The sequence below is a fragment of the Hippopotamus amphibius genome, chromosome 8 (assembly GCF_030028045.1).
Source record: "Hippopotamus amphibius kiboko isolate mHipAmp2 chromosome 8, mHipAmp2.hap2, whole genome shotgun sequence".
Classification (NCBI taxonomy): Eukaryota; Metazoa; Chordata; class Mammalia; order Artiodactyla; family Hippopotamidae; genus Hippopotamus; species Hippopotamus amphibius.
The window spans coordinates 81038731-81058451 of record NC_080193.1 but is presented as its reverse complement, the minus strand read 5'-3'; the positions used below and the strand labels follow the sequence as shown (position 1 = coordinate 81058451).

The window sequence follows — 19721 nt, the reverse complement described above, 5'->3', positions numbered from 1 at the left end:
ACAGTGTTTTACCAAAAATAAAAATAAATAATAGTTTTTAAAAAACACTAAAAACTCACCTAGAATCAATAACATGTGATTAATAGTCCAAGAATATTCAATGGGCAACATGTTCTATGTTTCCTTTATTCCATAAAAAAAAGTTAAAATATTTTATATTATTTCTCATCATGGCCTTGAAAATCAAACATGTTGCCTTTTCCCAAGACCAAATACAAAAATAAGCCTTTCCCTTCATTATTTTTACTCCCTTTGATTATGTACACTGAAAATAAGTCTTAAGAAAATTCAGGATAAAAACCTGTTAGTGAAATATTGCCTGGGTTTAAGTTTGAAAACTGCATGTCATAGTATTATTTCTCTCCTGCAATTCAGGTGTCCCTTTTAGCTAGGGCAGAGGAAACTCTGGATGAATTCGTGGTGATTTAGGTTTGAGTTCCAAGTCTCATTTTTTGTCTCCGTGAACTTATGCTAGTCATTTTGCTTCTGTAAAATGCAATAATAATCCAACTTCATAGACTCATGGGGAGGATAAATGTAGTTTGGTGAATAAAGTATACAGCGCAGATTCAGTATGTGATAGCTTTATTTTAATCAGTGAAGGTGACTCTTTTTCTGATACTGACTAAGCAATATTTTATAGGACCTAACAAAAACTCCTAAAAAAAGTATGTAGTAAACCCTTGTTTCAATTTTCCTTTTAAGGATATTTATTTACCCAGCAAAAGAAAAGACAAATGGATGTGTTATTCATGACAAAGCACTGTTTAGGCTAATAGCTAGTTATTACTTCTATATAAGACTCTTGCTCAGTCCCTAAAAATTAAAGTCTATAGAAAAGTGTTTCTTTTTAAAATTAAGTTTTATTTTTGAAAGTAAGATCAAAAAAGCTATTAAAACAGATCCAAAAGGGAGTTGCCAGAAAGTCAGCTGGTCTTCCAAAGAATTGCGTTGAAGAAATGGGGTCTGTTAACTGGTCCAGGAAGGTGAGCAAACAGCACCTCCAGCATCAGTCAGATCTTTTCTGTTCTACCTCTAGGCTTCTGGTATCCCCATCCTCTTTTGTCCCTGCCACTCAAGCTCTTGTTTTTTCTCCTCAAAGGATAAGATTGAATACGAACGATGGAAAGGTTGATATGACAGTTAACATCTTTTTGAACCCTTACTATGTGTCATTCACTAGGATATACATCTTATATGCCTTATCTCAATCAATACTGACAAGAAGCCAGAGAAGAATGAATTATTGCTCCATATCACACATTCCCTGGGTTGGACTGGGACCCAAGCCTGGTTTGCCTGAATTCAAGCCAGTTATAAATGCAATAATGATTAGTAGTGTTTTCTATATTTTTTTAAAAGCAGTGAATGAATATTTATATTTTTTCTTATTACATTTAAAATAATCAACTTATTCTTTGCTTGAGTTTGTTCGAGTTGCTAACTTTGTTTAGTTATATTTTTTCCTTTTATTTTTTCCCTATGACTTACTGGCCCTCAGTAGATAGAAATTTTTAAAGAAGTTGTTTTTTGAGTCATGCATTATTCTATAATTTAGGAATTTTCTTTGTACAAAGCTGTAATTGCCTCTCATAGATATCATAGTACAAGACATAGTAACTGTGAGTTATAGTTTATTGACTATTTCTTGATTCTACTTTCTTATTTCAAAATATAACAAAAATTGTATATTCTTTCCATTTCTCTATACCATCAAAGTTTTAAATAAACAAGTGAAATTCTAAATGTTAGAAATCATGGTGATTCTTTATAACTCAAAACTTTATCTTCCCTTTGGCTCAGCAACTCCTCTGGTCACATTTTAATATTTTATTGTCTTTGCTTTTTTTCTAATGTGCCATTTATTTTTTTCTTCTAGATCTTAGAATCTTAAAATACTTAAGCAGAAGGAGACCTTAAAAATAATTTCATGTTAAAGTGCAGATGTAGAGAACGGACTTGAGGACACGGGGCTGGTGGGGGGTGGGGGTGGGAGCGACGGGGAAGCTGGGATGAAGTGAGAGAGTAGCAATGACATATGTACATTACCAAATATAAAATAGATAGCTATGGGCAGAAGACGTAAATAGACATTTCTCCAAAGAAGACATACAGATGGCCAACAAACACATGAAATGATGCTCAACATCACTAATCATCAGAGAAATGCAAGTTAAAGCCACAATGAGGTATCACCTCACACCAATCAGAATGGCCATCATCACAAAGTCTCTGGAAACCACAAATATTGGAGAGGGTGTGGAGAAAAGGGAACTCTCCTGCACTGTTGGTGGGACTGTAAGTTGGTATAGCCACTATGGAAAACAATTTGGAGATTCCTTAAAAAACTACAAATAGAACTACCATATGATCCAGTAATCCCACTCCTGGGCATATACCCAAAGAAAACCATAATCCCAAAAGAAACGTGTACCATAATGTTTATTGCAGCACTCTTTACAATAGCCAGGACATGGAAGCAACCGAAATGCCCATCAACAAATGAATGGATACAGAAGATGTGGCATATATATACAATGGAATATTACTCAGCTATAAAAAGGGATGAGATGGAGCTATATGTAATGAGGTGGATAGAACTACAATCTGTCATACATAGTGAAGTAAGTCAGAAAGAGAAGGACAAATATTATATGCTAACTCACATGTATGGAATCTAAAAATGGTACTGATGAACTCAGTGACAAGAACAAGGATGCAGATACAGAGAATGGACTGGAGAACTCGAGGTATGGGAGGGGGCGGGGGGTGAAGGGGAAACTGAGACAAAGCTAGAGAGTAGCACAGACATACATATACTACCAACTGTAAAATAGTCAGTGGGAAGTTGTATAACAAAGGGAGTCCAACTCAAGGATGGAAGATGCCTTAGAGGACTGGGGCGGGGAGGGTGGGGGGGACTCGAGGCGGGGGGAGTCAAGGAAGGGAGGGAATACGGGGATATGTGTATAAAAACAGATGATTGAACCTGGTGTACCCCCCCAAAAAAAAAAACAGATAGCTAGTGGGAAGTTGCTGCATAACATAGGGAGATAAACTTGATGATGGGTGATGACTTAGAGGGCCAGGATAGGGAGGGTGGGAGGGAGTCGTGGGAAGGAGGGGATATGGGGATATATGTATAAATACAGCTGATTCACTTTGGTTTACCTCAAAAACTGGCACAAGAGTGTAAAGCAATTATATTCCAATAAAGAGCTTAAAAAAGAAAAAAAAGAAAATAAATAAAAGGGCTTTTTATTTTCCACTAAAATCTTTTCCAATGTTTAAAATTTTAAACCAAAGAAAAACTGAAATAATACAATGAACATTTGTATACCCTGCAGTTTGATTGTTATAACTGTGATGTTTGCTTTCTCTCTCTGTATAACATATACACATATATACAGTTTTTCCTGAACCACTTGAAAATAAATTATATATATATATATATCATGAAAAAAAATAATTTCATGTGATTCTCTCATCTTACACTTGAGAAAATTAAGTTTTGGAGCGTTTGAATGGCTTGCTCAAGACCACATAGCTAGTGCTACAGCTGAAAATCATATTTTCTGCACTTTCCAATTTTCTATGCTTTCCTGCTCATTGTAAGAAACATTAGAAACAAAAACCTCTATTAGCCCCCCTCCCCAAAGAGCTTTAAAGTTCTACATAACAATAATTTCTACCACAGCCTATTAGACCCATACCCCCATCCTGATCTTGCCTCCTTGATATCTTCTTCCTTTATAGCTCTCACTGGTTTATTCAATGAATTCATTTCAGGGTTCTGGGCTATTATTTAGTCAAATGAATTTAATTTTGCTCAGATGCTTGCTCTTTTGTGCACATGAAGAGAGAAATATTTGAGTCGTGTTAGCCGTTCAGTCCAAAGGGTCATTCGCATTTTATTTTTTTTAAAAACAAGTTTTTGCTCTACTTAATATTTGGATGTATAGTCCTGAATAGATGTCAACACTTCCTCACAGCTGAGCCCAATGGCACTTGGATGTCGGCAAATTAAAATGGATAGAATAGTGTACTAGATTTACCCTGCAAATTGTGAAATAAAATCCATATTTTATAGCAAGAGAAGAAAAATTTAAACATGAACAATTTTCTCTGCCCTTTGGCCTCCTCTCTCCCCTCTATTGTGCATTGTGTATCTGCATTGTGCGCCAACCAAACCTCCCCTATTGGCAGAAATACCTGCTCAACTATAAAGAGCAACATTCTCCTAGCACCAACACAACTCCTTAAAAGATAAATTTCCTTCTTTCTTTAAAAAAATTAATTTATTTATTTAATTTATTGGCTGTGTTGCTGCACACAGGCTTTCTGTAGTTGCAGAGAGTGAGGGCTACTCTTCATTGTGGTGCACCAGCTTCTCATTGCAGTGACTTCTCTTATTGCCGAGCACTGGGCTCTAGTCGTGTGGGCTTCAGTAGTTGCAGACCTTGGGCTCAGTAGATGTGGTTTGCAGGCTCTAGAGTGCAGGCTCAGTAGTTGTGGCACACGGGCTTAATTGCTCCACAGCATGTGGGATCTTCCCAGACCAGGGCTTGAACCTGTGTCCCCTGCATTAGCAGGGGGATTCTTAACCACTGCGCAACCAGGGAAGCCTGATAACTTTCTTTCTTGACTTGTAAGGAGTCACAATGGCCCATCCCTTTGTACTTACAGATCTGGGTTGTGCAAACTGTCATTTAATGTACAGCCCTCTGTCTCAAAAACCTGTGTAACTATGCTTCGATCTCTAACAGGCAGAATAGTTCTTGGAGCTTTCTGAGAGGCTGTTCCTAGGTTATAATTCTCAATTTGGCATTAATACAATTTTCCATTTCTTTCTTAGATTGACTGATTAATTTTTTGTGTCCAAATTTAAGGTTAATAACCTTCTTCTTCAAAAAGAAATTCTTGTTCTTTTAGGAAATGCATACTGAAGCTCAACACACACCAGGAGGCAACTCCAGTGTCTGGGTAACACCACCACCCTGTTACCTCACCACTGACCAATCAGAGGAAGGTCACACACCCTACAGACTGTCCCCCCCTGCCCCTGAAATTTTGCCTATAAAAACGTTTCCCTGACCACCATCAGGGAGCTGGAGTCTTCTGAGAATGAGCCACCCATCCTCCTCGCATGGCGCTTGCAATAAATGTTTCTCTGCTCCAAATGCTGACGTTTTGGTTTGTTTGGCCTCACTGTGCATTGGGCACACAAACTTGGGTTCCACAACAATATGATTCAGAAAAATGGTGTATGCATATATATAATATATATATCTATTAATATGTTAATATTAATATAACAGAGAAAGGGAGAAGAGATAGAAACAAATGTTAACATTTAGGATATCTGGTGAATGTACAGAAATTCTCTGTACTATTTTTGCAACTTTTCTATAAAGTCTGCAATTACTTCTAAATAAATTAAAAACATAATTGGCAGTGTGAAACTTACATGATATGCCATCCACTTAAAGACTGGCATTCTGATAACTTAAGAAAAATAAACAGTGAACTGTAAAAAACCTTCACTTATATATACTTAACATTCTCAGATAAATGGCAGCTTTTACTTATACAGTCAGCTCTCAAATAACAAATCCCCTGGGAAAGGGATGCTTTTGTTATAAGTCAGGTGTGTTAAATTAAAACAGAAAAAGAAAAATCTAAATTATGTGAAGTGGAGCTATTTGTAATTATAGGTGATGTCAAAAATTCCCTCATCTGCTCTGCCCATGGCTTATATTTTTCCTAGTTCTATTATTAGTAAATTGGGAAAAACCTTAGCAATAATTTTCCTAATTTTTCTACTGTGTCTTTTGTCCCAGTTTCCCTCCCTCCACTCAAGAGCCCTCTGCCTCTGGTTCCCTCTGGGGACTGTCACGTGCTGGGAAACAGGTGGACTCATTGACCTTTAATAAATTCGTTCTCTCCTAAGTGTTCCCTCAACAGCTCTACATTTTAAACATGCTATGTCTAATTGTGGATGCATGGACATTTTAAAAGGGATTTTAACTACTAGCAAACAGTGGCGGAGATACAGTTGTGTGTGTGTGCAGTGGATGTGCTTGCACAAGCCCAAGGAAGGTCCTAAAATCACCGTGGACCACGGGCAGACAGGAAAGACACCCAGTATGCCTGCATCATCTGCTGCTACTGTCATCACAGCCTCATTTCCCATATTTTGATGCAAGTTTCCTTTTTGAATATTTTTTTCCTAGCAAGAACATCCACAGATCTTCCTTTGCTAGGAATTCATGATCTGAATTGCTTTTTCATAAAGAACATACACAATCTTCATGATACATTCTGCCAGATTTGAGGAGATGTGGTTTAGGTAGGCTCCTAGGAGGTCTCTTATGGCACATAGAAAATATGATGTGGCAGTTGGAGTGAAATTATTCACTGTAGTCATGGAAGCATCAGCATTTTAGTTGATATGAAAACAGAAGTGGCAGTTGCAGATGTAAAAGAAAAATGCTGTTAAAGGAATGATTATTAAAATAAACTGCTTATTTAGGATTTATTATTTGAAAGAAAAAGGAACTCTCAAACAATATTCTACTATTATCCTGTAAACATAAGAACAATGGGACATCTGTAAACCCAATTTAATTTTTAGATACTAATCATGATGAGTCAAAATAAGATTAAGGAAGATTTATCCAAAACACTCAATAGAAAAAAAAAGCTTCCTAAAATAGAAAAATGTAGAAAATTGAAACACAATCAGCCAAAATAATTCTGAAATGGATAGTAAATAGTTGGCATTTTCACTTTTTATAGTTTAGATAATTAATGAAACAACTGAACATAAACATGTATGTGAATAAAAACAAAATTACCTTTTACCTGGACCATGATGCATCCGATGATAAGCAGTACTAACGTTTAATATTCAGAAGTAGAAACAGTGTATTAGACAGTTTGAACCATTAATCCCTCTGTCCACTAGCTTTGCAAGCTTTGGAAAATTACTTACTCTCCCCGACCCCTGTTTCCTCATTTACAAAATGGAGGTGAAGTGCCTGGCACATAGTAGACTCTCAACATAAGGTGCCTAATAGTAGTTATAAAAGCAGTTAATGCGTATTGAGTGTTTATTGTGTGCCAGGCACTTTGATAAGAGGTCTAAATGCATTATTTTATCAAGTTCAGGTCATAGTAGTGGTAATAGTGAGATCTTACTGGATGTTAGAGGAGTGAGAAAACAATTTTAAAATTTACTAAAATAATACTGATTTGTAAGAAAATAAAATCTGTATGTGAAGGTCTTAGCAGTAGAGACTCAAGGGTTGTGTTAAAGTTCTGGCAATCCTGAGATGGTCAAGCTAACACCCGTCCCTCCGCTAGGTGCTTTGAAGGGTACTCAGCCTCCAGCTCTGCCACTGAACCACTGTCATTTCTGATGCTGAAATGACTATGGGCTCACCATCTCCGGATCCTCCCAAGAGTCCAAGTCCCAAGAGAGAGCCTTTGACTCACAGCTCCCTACTTATACTCCTGCTCCATTAGACTGAGTTGATTAGTGACAACTGATATGCAATTACAATAATGACCATAATAATGTCAGGATAATTAACCATCACAGGTCTACTGCAAGTGCATTATTCCTATTTTTTGTTTTAGTAATACTTTATTACTTTCAGGACTTCTCTCATTGGCTGTAGAATGAACTCAATCATGATAGATTCTTAATTCTATATTCTTCATTTAAACCAATGAAAAACCAATGAAGTTCTAAAGCACACATTTCCATATAAAGACTCAAAGCCAAGATCATTGTGAGAATTCTAAGACATGTTAATTGACTGTATTTTTATTATTAATTTTTTCAAGTGGCATTTAATATTCTCTATATTTTACATCCATAATCTACAGCTAACCTTTCCCATTATTCTCCAAAAAATTTTTTCCATTCCATTTAGTCCAGTATCTACATTATGATGCTCATACACCAAGAATATTGGACATCATGGCATACCCTTTTCACTCCTATTCATGATCAAGATAATACCCTGCTCAAATGCTACACAAAACATAAATCTTCCTAATCATTGATTCCTCATATTATTGTTCTCACATCACTATTTTTTTGTTTTTTGTGTTCTGGTTTTTGGGCCTGGGATTCTCTTCCATTCATCTCAGTAGATCCAATCCCACTTACACCTCAAGGAAACTATTCAAATGTCAACTCCACAAAGCATTCACTCATCTCTCCAGTTCTGGTCAATATTATCTTCCTTTAAAGTCTCAAGTTAATTTAACGAAACCTCACTTACAGCAATTAGATCTATCTGGTTTCACTGAAATTTATGTAGATCCTCTGGCTCCTATACAAGACTGAAATTTCCTAGAGTATGGCATCCAAACTTCTCTAACTTGAGTTAGAAATCTGTGTATAGTGTCTTCATGATTTTTAGTAGATTTATAGAGTTGGGTAACAATCTTCACAATCCAGTTTTAAACATTTCTATCATTCCCCGAAGTTTCCTCATGTCAATTTACAGTTAACTCAGCTTCCACCTCCAGTTCCAAGCAAAGACTGATAGGTTTTCTGACTCTATAGATTTGCCTTTCCTGGACACTCCATATGATTGGAATTATGCAACATGTAGTCTTCTGGGTCTGGTTTCTCTCAATTAGCATACTGTTTCCCAAGTTCATCCATGTCGTAGGGTGAATCAGTAGTTTGTGTCTTTTTTTTGCTTTCTCTGTTCAACACTTGGTAAGCATCTGGGTTATTTGCAGTTTTGGGCTATTGTGAGTAACACTGCTTTGAAATTCACATGCATGTCTTTTATGGACATATGTTTTATTTCTCTTGGGTAGATTCCTAAGAGTGGAATTGCTAGGTTGTATCGTATGTTTAACTTTTTAAAAAACCACCTATTTTCCAAAGTGGCCACACCATTTTACATTTCTACCACTAATTCCAGTTTCTCCACACTTTTGTCATAACTTAATATTTTAAATATGTTTATTGGTTATTCATGTATCTTCTTTGGTGAAGCGTCCATTCAACTCTTTGCCCACTTTTTAATTGAATAGTTTATCTTTTTGAGTTATGAGTACTTTAAATATCCCAGATATAAGTCCTACATCAAATATAAAATTTGCAAATATTTTCTTCCAAATATTTTCTTCCAATCTGTGGCTTGATTTTCATTTCTTTAGTGACATTTTTAAAAGAGCAATTTTTTTTTTTATACTTTGAGGAGGTCCAACTTATCAATTTTTTTCCTTTTGTGGATCATGCTTTTTGTGCCATACCTAAGAAGCCTTTGCCTAATCTAAGATGACAAAGACTTCCTCTTGTGTTTTCTTCTGAAGTTTTATAGCTTTAGCTTTTATATTTAGGCCTATATTCCACTTGGAGTTAATTTTTGTGTATTGTGTGAAGTATGAGTCAAAATTAATAGCCTTGTTCAAGGCTTCTATAGCCTTAGTGATTTTCTGTGCAGTTGTTCTACACATTATTGAGGGTATGACATTAAAATATCAAATTATTGTCTATTTCTACATTCATATCTATCAATTTTTGCTTCACGTATTTAGGACTGTTTTGGGTGCACATACATTTCTAATCATTATACCTTCTTGATGTATTGACCCTTTTATTATGAAATGTCTGTTTCTAAAATATTTGTCTTAAAGTCTGTTTTGTCTGACACCATTATTGCCACTGCAAATCTCTTACAGTTGCTGTTTGCATGGTCTACCACTGTTAAGTATGGTTAGTCTTTTTATCATCATAACACGTGATGCAATTTTGTACTTACTTTTATAGTTAAGTTGTTCTTGTATTAATTTGCAAGCTTTTTCATAACAATAAAGCCATACATTCTTTGATGAGTTTCATACATCTTTCCGTACAGTGCTGGATATAATAAATACTTGATTCATTACAAGCAATTAGATAGCAAACAAGCTCCTCTTTAAAATAATCCAGCTGCTATTTGCTCATGGTGTTGTTGCTTCATGATTCTCCACCTTCAGTCCAGGTTTTGAAAGCTGAGAAAGATACTCACTGCCTTCCTGCCAATTCCAATCCTAGATTTATGAACTCTACAAAGGTTGTTACTGCAACTCTTCTGTACTGAAGAATCATGTTTTAGGAACACATTTAAGTCAGATGGCTTAATCGCAGGTATTGCTGCTCTCCTACAAAACTTCGATAAAAACAGAAAATTGTCCAGACCATTACACGGGTCTCAAATATTATACATGATGTGCATAATAATGCTTCTTCTCACAATAAAGATACAAGAGTACTTTTGAGTTTTAGGAATCATTACCTTACAAGGTCATTTAATAATTGCGTAACTTTTGTGTTAAAGGACTTTAGGCATGGATTCTTTGGTATTTTGAAGCCTTGTCTCAGTGAAAGGGTCTTGCTGACTGCCACATGTTGATGTTTAAGACATACAATTATTACCCAAGTGATTTGTCAATTTAGATGGGGATTGAGTATGATACATGTTGATTTCAACAGGTTTAAAAAAACTCGTCTGATCAATGAATCATATAGGACAAAAAAGGTCATTTTCCTCTTAAATGGCCATGAAATTTTCTACCGATAATATGTGAAACTGAGTAAAATTGCCTAAGTATATATACTCTTAATCCCCATACATAATGACATCTTAATGAGATTATTGTATTGAGACTTCCTGATTTGTGACTCCCTTAAAATCACCTCTGTATTTAACATATTCAGATAAAGACAAGAAAAATGATGCAATTATAGAAAGGTGTAAATGGTGTTAGAGAATGGAAGATAAGGATTAACATTAATTGATGCATATAATCATGGATCAGGACAAAAGGGAACCCCCTCTTTTTGAGAAATTATTTTATTTTTTTCTAGGCAAATATACAAAATACTTCTATTGGCCATTCACCTCCACCCTTCAGTTGAATTTCTATTTCCAGAAATGCAGTTTCTCGTTGTCAGCCAAACTTTCTGATCAGCATATTGTTTTCAGGAGAAAGGGGTAACCTGTAAGGCTCAAGGAGCATAGTCGCAAATGGCTAAGATTCTTCTTTACCACTTCGAAGTCTATTTTATACCCTGCACGTGAGCCAAATCTTCATTTAAATTCCAAACCCCAAAATAAACATTTCCATGAAGAATTCGTGCAATACACGATAACAAAGGATAATCAAAACTCTTCTGATTCTGGCAGTTTTTGTTTAAGTAGACTATCTAAACACAGCTGCCACAACTTTCAATAAACACAGAGCAGCATAAAAGCACCTGCACTTGGTTTCTTCCTTGGAAAAGACGTATTTTCCCCCAGTTATTAGAAAATTCCGTATCAAATAAGATAGCTTTCTCATATTGTATGAAATACAGCACTTAATTGGACTCCTACAACCCAACATAAAACCTGTTCCAGAGCAAAAACAGAACCATAATCAAAACTGTATCAAATGATACATTAACCGAAATACTTAACACCTGAAGCCTTAAATGGGCAAAGAGAAATGCAGCCTCAGATGGAAGGTTTGGGGAGTGACATGCACCCCCACGACCTTGTTTTGCTGGCCTGCTTTGTAACCGCGGGTTCCACCCTGAGACAGGACATGGGCCGCTCTCCCGCTGTCTGATAACATGAAGATTTCTGTCTCTGCCACCATCCGCTTCACAAGTAGTATGCGACTCCTCCACGCAGCAGGTCCCGAACCTGTGGCAGGGCTGGGGCCAGGAAAGGCGGTTTCTCAGTCGCCACGCGGCCCACTCGCCGCTTCCCCATCCCACGTCCGGCCCCTCGAATGCAGGCCGTGGTGGGCCGCCAATAGTTACTTATGGTAGAAGGAACACTATTACCTAAGTGGCACTCGGAGCTTGGAGGACGAGTAGAAGGTAGAAGCCCTTCACTCCGCTCTCGGCCGCGATCCTTTCGTCGTCGTGTCCCACGAACCTCCAAGAAGCCACCGCCACTGCCCGCGGTCGGGCAGCTCACCCCGCGGGGAAGAGAGCGCGGATGCGCCCAACTGAGCATGCGCCGCAGCCCACCCGCCCCGCTTTACGGCCCTCCTTTCCCGAGACGAGGACCGTGGGAGCTGCGTCGCGAAGTCAACCAAGCTCTCTCCCCGCCCCTCAGGCCGCGGGGAGCTGGAGAGTCGCGGAGCAGGCGGTCGTGCGTGATGACGTACATGGTCGCGAAGACGTGTGGACGCAGGCGGGCCGTAGAGAGCGTGAGTTTCCGCGTCTGTTCGGCGCCCTCCAGTCGTCGGTTCTGCGCCGCGTCTGTCGCTTTTTTTCGGGACCGCGGGCCCCGGCGGCGGCGGGGTGGGGGCTGCGGGCGGCGGTCCGCTTCCCTGGGGCCGAGGCCGGGGCGGGGGCGGGGTTGGAAGCGCAGCCTCCTCATCCTGGGAGCCCTCAACCGGTTCGAGAACGGGGGAGGGAGTTTCCCGGAGCGACCTACCGGGGGTCCCATCATCTTCACTCGGGTCTGTGCTTGAGGCCGATCGCACAGGGAAAGACATGCCGAGGCCCTGGGTGGTTGCGGTTGGCTCTGGAGGGGGGTGGGGGTGGGGATTAGAGGATTCCTTTCGAAAGCGGGAAGTTTAAAGCGAAGTTGCATCAGCAGCAGCTTGTAGTTTCAGTTTCTTTTGGAAGAGTAACTGTTTCTCAGAACAGGCACACACAATCCTAATCTAAGTAGTGGTATTTCTTCCTAAGGGGACAGGAGATACACTAAGTGTATTTAACCCTTTTCTGTTAAGGCCTTAAAAACCTCTTCAAAAACGGATCACATGCTTCTATGATTTTCCAAATCGAGCATAAACTCTCCTGAAGACTCAGTGTTGCTGTTAAAATAAATTATTACCTAGTCATGATTGAGTCATCGAGATGGGTAGGTCCTTTTTCAGGAACAGCTGAACTTTCGCTCTCCCTTTCTTTTTTAGTTCTTTGTAATTGCTTCTTAAAAATCTGATGTCTCACATTTATGTGCCACTTTTTGCTGGTTCTGATAACCTCTGAATCTAAAAATTTCAAATTTGCTGCTGGTGTGGCAGGGCTTGGGAAAGCAAGTAATCTTAGAGGAATGCAGTGCACTGGGTTCTTAAACTCAGGACTACGAACATCAGCGTCACCTGGGAACTTGTTGGAAATGCAAATTTAGGAGTCTTACTCTAGACTTAATGAATCAGAAATGTGTTTTAATAGGAGTTCGAATTGATCCCAAGGCACCTGGGTGCTAAAGTTTGAGACTTACCGGCCATAGTGATAAAGAACAGCCATCGTGGCGTCACAGAATGGAATTTGAATCCGGGTGAGGCCTTTCCTAGGTGTAGGATCTGGGACAAGTTAGTTACAGGTAACTTCATAGGGCTGAAAGTATTCAATGTGAAAATGCAAGAGGAGCGTTTAACACAGGTGGAAAACACTCAAAGATGAGATGTTAAGTAATTTCTTGGAACTGCCTAAAATAAGTACATAGATTGTGCTGGAAGGATTCTTCCTTGGGTTAGATATGGGTTGTAGTGCACGAATATTTTGTCCCCTCTGCTGTTTAGAGGGTATTTTATTTACTTAGGGATTCTCATTATATTGTATACAATTAAGGTTGTTGAATGTAGGCTATCCAGTTAATACCACTGCTGTAGTATTGTTAAGAACTGCATTAGTAATTGTGTTAAAGGGTAGCTTTTCATTCTTTGGCCTTTTGGTTTTTTCAGCTAAGTTGTACCTTCTTTTGACCCAGAATTTGGTAAAGAAGGTAGACTGGTAACTGACCAGAGATCCGCCTTAGCCTTAGAGTTGAGAAGTATTGCAGAGCAGTGACTTGGAAACAGGAGACAAGACTGAAGATGTTTTTTTTCCCCCACGTGTCATACAGCTCATCATATCCACTTATCTCTGTTTTCTGTAAGCATCACAGGAATTGAGTTAGATGTGCTCTCCATCTGCTGTTTTTACAGAATGTCAGCTGCAGTGTTACAACTTTTTCCTTCCCTTTTCAGGGGATCAGTATTGGGGGGATAAAGAGAAATATTCAGGATTTGAGGCAGCTGCCCTAAAGCCTAGACTCATTGTGATGTTGAGAAGAGTCTGCCACACTGTGACAGAAACAACATGTCACTTTGATTAGAGTCCCCTGCTCCCGAGGCCAGACTGTAGCTCCTGGGTATTGCGGGTGAGTTTTCAGATAAACATGAGTCAGTTTGGATATCAACTCCTATAAATAGTTTTGTTAATGCTAAATTAACACTGTCCCATCATGAAGTATTTAGTTTTCAAAGGCCCCATTTTTCTTGTTCTCTGGGTCAGAGAGGCAGATCTATAGCGGTGGTTTTGGGTCAGGCAGACCCTGCTTTGAACCCCACCTCTGCTACCTACTGGTAGTGTCAAAGTAGACAAGTGAACATCCTCCCAGCCTTAATTTCCTCTCCTATAGAGAAGGACTCATGGTGTAAGACTACCTCAGGACATTGAATAAAATGAAAGCAAGTGGAAAGCATGTCTTGTGCTTAGAGGCTCAGTAACTGGTACATGTTGGACAGGGGAGAAAAGGAAGTTATTACCTCAAACCTAGGTTGATCTCATTCATTTCCTAATAATATTTTTACAAATGAGGTAATTTTGTTAATTACCTGACTGTGCTACCTTCTTTCTAAGCAAAGTGCTGAAGAGTCAAAGCTTTCAGAGTATTGTGAGTGAGAAAAAGCAACACTTGGGTAAAGTTAAAACTCTAAACCTGGTAGAAAGACACCATTTTCAGTTCTATCACCATAACAGAGCAACTTCCATAAATTGTTTTGAGTGTCTACTGGAAGGGCACAGTCAGGGGGTGATTAATATTAAAGTATCTTCAGTTAGTTAATGGGGACAGTCAGCTATAAAAGGGGGCACTTTGTTACAGGAGATGAGATTTCACTGAAGACATGCACCAAAGAATAAGAAAATGGTATTAGTTCCCAAATCACTAGTTTTCAACATGGATGCTTAATGATAGCATAGTGAAAAGTGTTATGTTCCATTTTAAAAAATGATCAGAAAACCTCATGTACTTCTGTATAATGCATACGAATATGCGAGCACGGAAACAACTTGAAAGGCGTCATGCTAGGTCATAATTTCGTTTACTTGGCAATGTATTATAACATGGGGGTGGGCACAAATAATCTGCACATTTAAGTAAAATTAGATAAGTGCACGTATATGTAAAAATTCTCTTTAAAAACCGTAGCAGAGATAGAGATGCCTTAAAAAGATAGATTGCCATTTATGCTGCAGTTCTAGTCATCTAAGCGGGGGGCCTCAGATTTTTTGTGGGGGTTCTCTTTAGCAGCATCTTACCTTTAAAGCTCAGGAGCTTGAAAGGCTTTAAGAGAGGTTGAAGGGCACAGGCCCTGCCAGCTGATGCTCCTCCCGCACCTCCTGCAGTGACACTCCAAGGAGTCACGGTCACAGGGTGTGAAGCCCTTCATCTGTGGGGTAGAAATCCTCAGGAGATGAGCTGTACCTAAAAAGTCAGGGTGCTGAGCATTCCTGAATGGGATTCACAAACTTGTTCTAAAGACAACTGCCAGGGTTATCAGCAATGTCAGACATGTGTATAGCTTCTCATGCAGAGAAGTGAGTGATTATTAAAAAAAAAATCCTGCTTTCAGTCCAACCCATATTATATAAAAATAGGAATTTTATGCACATTTTTTGAGAAATCATCTAAGTTTTTATCTAAGCTTTCACAGCTGTTATTACGGTGAAAAATATTTAATATTTTAACTGGCTGTTGTTTAGTATTACAAAGGACTCAAGGAAAAAGAAACAAGGAGTCAATGGAAATATATTACTTGTGTTTACTGTCCTTCAGTTTTTTGTTGTATGAAAGCAGCTGGTTTGCATTTATATGGTAAAGGGTTTTTCTTAAAGCATTAATTTTTAGTTAATAGTGAGCTTTCATAAGAAAAACAATTTCAAATGCTAAGTATTTGTTATTGTTATTAATAGCGATAGTAGTAATACCACACTGTCCTTTTTCACACATTGGGGAGGGTTTCCTGGTGACAACTGGAGTGTGGGGGAGGGGGAGTCACTTTCATCAACCAGCTGCTGTGTGCATCATGATGGTGATATTTCAAAGCCTCTAAATAATGTTGGCTGTATTCAGAAAAGAAGATGTATCACATTTCTGGGAAGCACTGGATAGTGTGCAAGAGCCCTTCGGGGTCTAGCTGGTAGCCAGTTAACAATGTGTGCATTCACGTTTGCATATTGGTGTTATTTACCATCTCTGTTTCTTGGACATTGTTACAGGCACATCATAATTATAAAGCAATAAAGTCTAATTCCATGGGGGCAAAAGGCTCATTACTTTATGGCGAGGAAGGGAGAATGGAAAACAAACTTTGGGGATGTGCTGCGTGCTTTTACATAATATGCTATTTCATTTCTTCTTCCCAATGACTCCAGGAAGTTAAGTGGCATTTTCATCATCCATGGATAAAGAAACCAAAGCTCAGCAGGATTGGTTCTGTGATTTGCTCAAGGCTATGTGCTAGTAACCGATGGCATCCAGATTTGACCCCATATCTGGCTTTAACTCCAGGAATGTTGTCATTACACCAACAGCTGTTTCTCCACGGTGTTCACTTGCTTATGCATTTTTAATCCAAAATCACAATATCAGGATAGTTATGAATGAAATTTAGTTACATATTACAATGACTTCAATTTTATATAAATAATATGTAAGGGTGTGTGTGTGTGTGTATTGGCAGCTACTTCTAATTTTGGAATTTTTTCCTTTGAGGAAAGTCTCTTGGGCAACACAGTGAAAGAAATTTTGCTGCGTTTTTTTTTTTTAATATTACAAATGCCAGAAATTTGCAGTGATGTGTATTGTAATGAATCAGTTGTGATGCTGGGTTTGAACAGATGTAGGAATAAATATTGTGCGTGCTGCCCATGTAGTAGAAGATCCTTCCCCCAAAGTATTCAAGGCTTCCTCTTTCTCTTTCCAAGGAATATTAACTTTTGTATTAATAAGGGACCTTTTCGCTTTTTAAATGTTCAGCCCGTGGCACTTATGTACACCAAGTGATGACTTAAAACACATCCATTTCTTTTTGTGGAATGGCTCCACCATTTTGACTCTTGAGTGTCCTAGTCATTTCATCTCCCTCCTCATTGCCCACAGGATAATGCCTGCTCCAGCTCGCTCTTTCTCTCTTTTCTCCCACAAACCATACTAAACTTTAAAATGTATCTTTGCTATTTTCCAAATACTTCATACACATTTACATACAGACCTGTGGATGTTGCTGTTTGTGTGTCTGCTTCTCTAAAGGCTACTATTGCCTGTAAGGACAATGCCTGTTCTTTAGTAGATGCTCAAATATTTATTAAATGATGGAATATAGACAGTGGTATGTAAAATTATATGCTTAGTGCTTTTATTGCTATAGTTTCACATTCATTGGTTTTCTTCTCTGGGTTCGCGATAGAGGAATGTGGCTATTTATATCTGTTAATGAACTGCATGATGGTGAAAAGGAAGAGGTAAATCTTTCCACAGAAAAGCATGCAGGATACTTCTATGTTCCTTCCTGATGGCTGTGAGATTGAAGAAGCCTCTTACTCATTTTTTTTCTTTTTTCTGTTTCCTTCCTTCTTCCCTTCCTCTCTTCCGTGAATTGAAATGATTCATTGTCCTAAAGTTCTGCTCAGAAGTTTTTTTATCAAGTGATAACATCTTATTAAATGTATAGACTAGTTTTATTTTCTTTGAAGAACAAAGGAAGTACAACATTCTGAACATCACTTCAGTAATTAGAAGTGTTCCTTAAAAACATCAACCTTGTATAAGTAGAAGACAAATTTTAGATCATGTTTTTCCTTTTGAAATAGCATTCTTCATTGTGTCCAAATTCATGCACTAAGTATATGGCTTTGAGAGGATTTTGCCTTGTTTATGCAGAAGTTGCTCTTGTGCTCACATCCTCAGCTCTGTGCATGATGCTTCTTTCTTTGGGAATAGCATGCTCATGGCAGACCTTTGAGATGCTGTTTGTATACCCTCTGTGTTTCGGTTCTCCTGTCGGCTAGAGTGTTATATGTACTCAGTGAAAAATGAGAGTTGATGGTGCTTGAAATAAACTAGGATCTGCTGCCGGCACATGGCAAATTCGCTAGTATTTGGGTAGGGTTCTTTGACTACAAACAACAGAAATTAAGTTAACTAAGTTAGCCAGATAACTTATTCAAGAACAAGAGATTTATTGGAAGTATATGGATAAGCTCAGAAAATCTACAGGAAAACCAAACTGAAGGACGGCAGCTAGATGAGATCTTGAGGCTCGGGTAGACTTCTGGTAGATCTGGAACATTCCTTAAGTTAATGTTCTGAATATCAGATCCAGAAGTTGTTGGTTTTAGTGTCTCTGCACAAGTGTTAGATTCCTAGAAGAGAGTTATTATTCCAGTCTTGGTCACCATCACCCTTGAATCAGTGTAGGAAGGCACCCTTGATTTCTGGTCCCTCCAGGACCACATCCAGTGGGGGTGAGAGGCATCTCTCACCTGTTACTGAAAGCATGAGGTGTTGATGCTGGGCAGGCAAAAAGGAAAAAAAGCAGACAAACCCCAAGCTGCCCCCACCATCTGGTAATTAGTGGACATCCTGTGTGCTTGTGGAATATGACTATTCTCTGAAGTCTGGCATGCTTCTCCCCTCCTGACTAGTTCTTGTGCTGGGAGGATTTCAGTTACATAAATAATTCACTAACAGTTCTTACATGAGTTAATTTAAATGGGGTTGTGGCTATCACTTTTTCATTGACCTTAGGTAGACAAACAAAGAAATCTGGTATGGAGGGAATGTGAGAACAGAATTACTTAAATCCTCCTGAAGTGAGTTATGGTGGAATGCTGGCGTTGCTGCTCCCTGGGTGCCTCCCGGTTTAAGGACCTCCGTCTGAAGGGCTGTCAGCTGGAGAACTTTAATGAGCCCTCATTACACTAAAACTTGTAGTCTGTGAGAGAAGGGACTGGCTTATGATTGATACTGGAAGTCATAAGTGGTGATGGACCAGAATTGGAGTTGGCACTAACTCACCTGACTGTGGAGCAAAAGTCAAGCTGATATACAAAATCTGTAGTTCGTTTTTCACATATAAAGATAATTAACCATTTCTGTTAAGACTATAACACTTTAAAAAGGAGGGGAAAATACAAAATTTTGCCATCTGACAGAGTTTTTTGACTCCTAAAATGGAGGTTCGTTAAATTCTCAAATGTGATGATAATTTAACGATAATCTTGACAAAAACTCTGGTTTGAGATTTTATTACGAAATTTATTTTAGTTAAAAAAACATTTCTATTTTTATGTGCCTTCCACATACCCTATCATATTGTTTTGTTTTTTTTAAATGTGTGTAATTGAATCACACATGTAGTTTAAAAATTTTAGGATCATAGCCCAGAAAAATGCTAATGGGTACTAAGTTATAAAAACACTTTAAAGCTATTTAAAATTTTTAATCTTAAGCCTTATTTTAATTTATGTGTTTATATGCATTAAAAACAGTATCGTTTCCCAATTTATGATTTTATATATGTAATCTCATTCAATCCTCACAGCCCCAAACATGGCTGCATTATTTCCTTGTACAGGTGAAAAACCAGCAGTTAAATACTTTCCTGAGGTCACGCGGCTGGTGCATTGTGGTGGTCTTACCAGAGAACATGCC

At 38.4% G+C, this 19721-nt stretch overlaps 1 protein-coding gene across 1 annotated transcript in view; it reads left to right on the top strand.

Annotated features, from left to right (window-relative positions):
* Nucleotides 1-12116: 12116 nt before the first annotated feature.
* Nucleotides 12117-19721, top strand: part of RHBDD1 (rhomboid domain containing 1) — a 124241-nt gene continuing 116636 nt past the window's right edge. The window contains exon 1 of the mRNA XM_057746481.1: nt 12117-12216. The gene's annotated coding sequence lies outside the window, so the exon portion shown is untranslated. The remainder of the gene's footprint in view (nt 12217-19721) is intronic.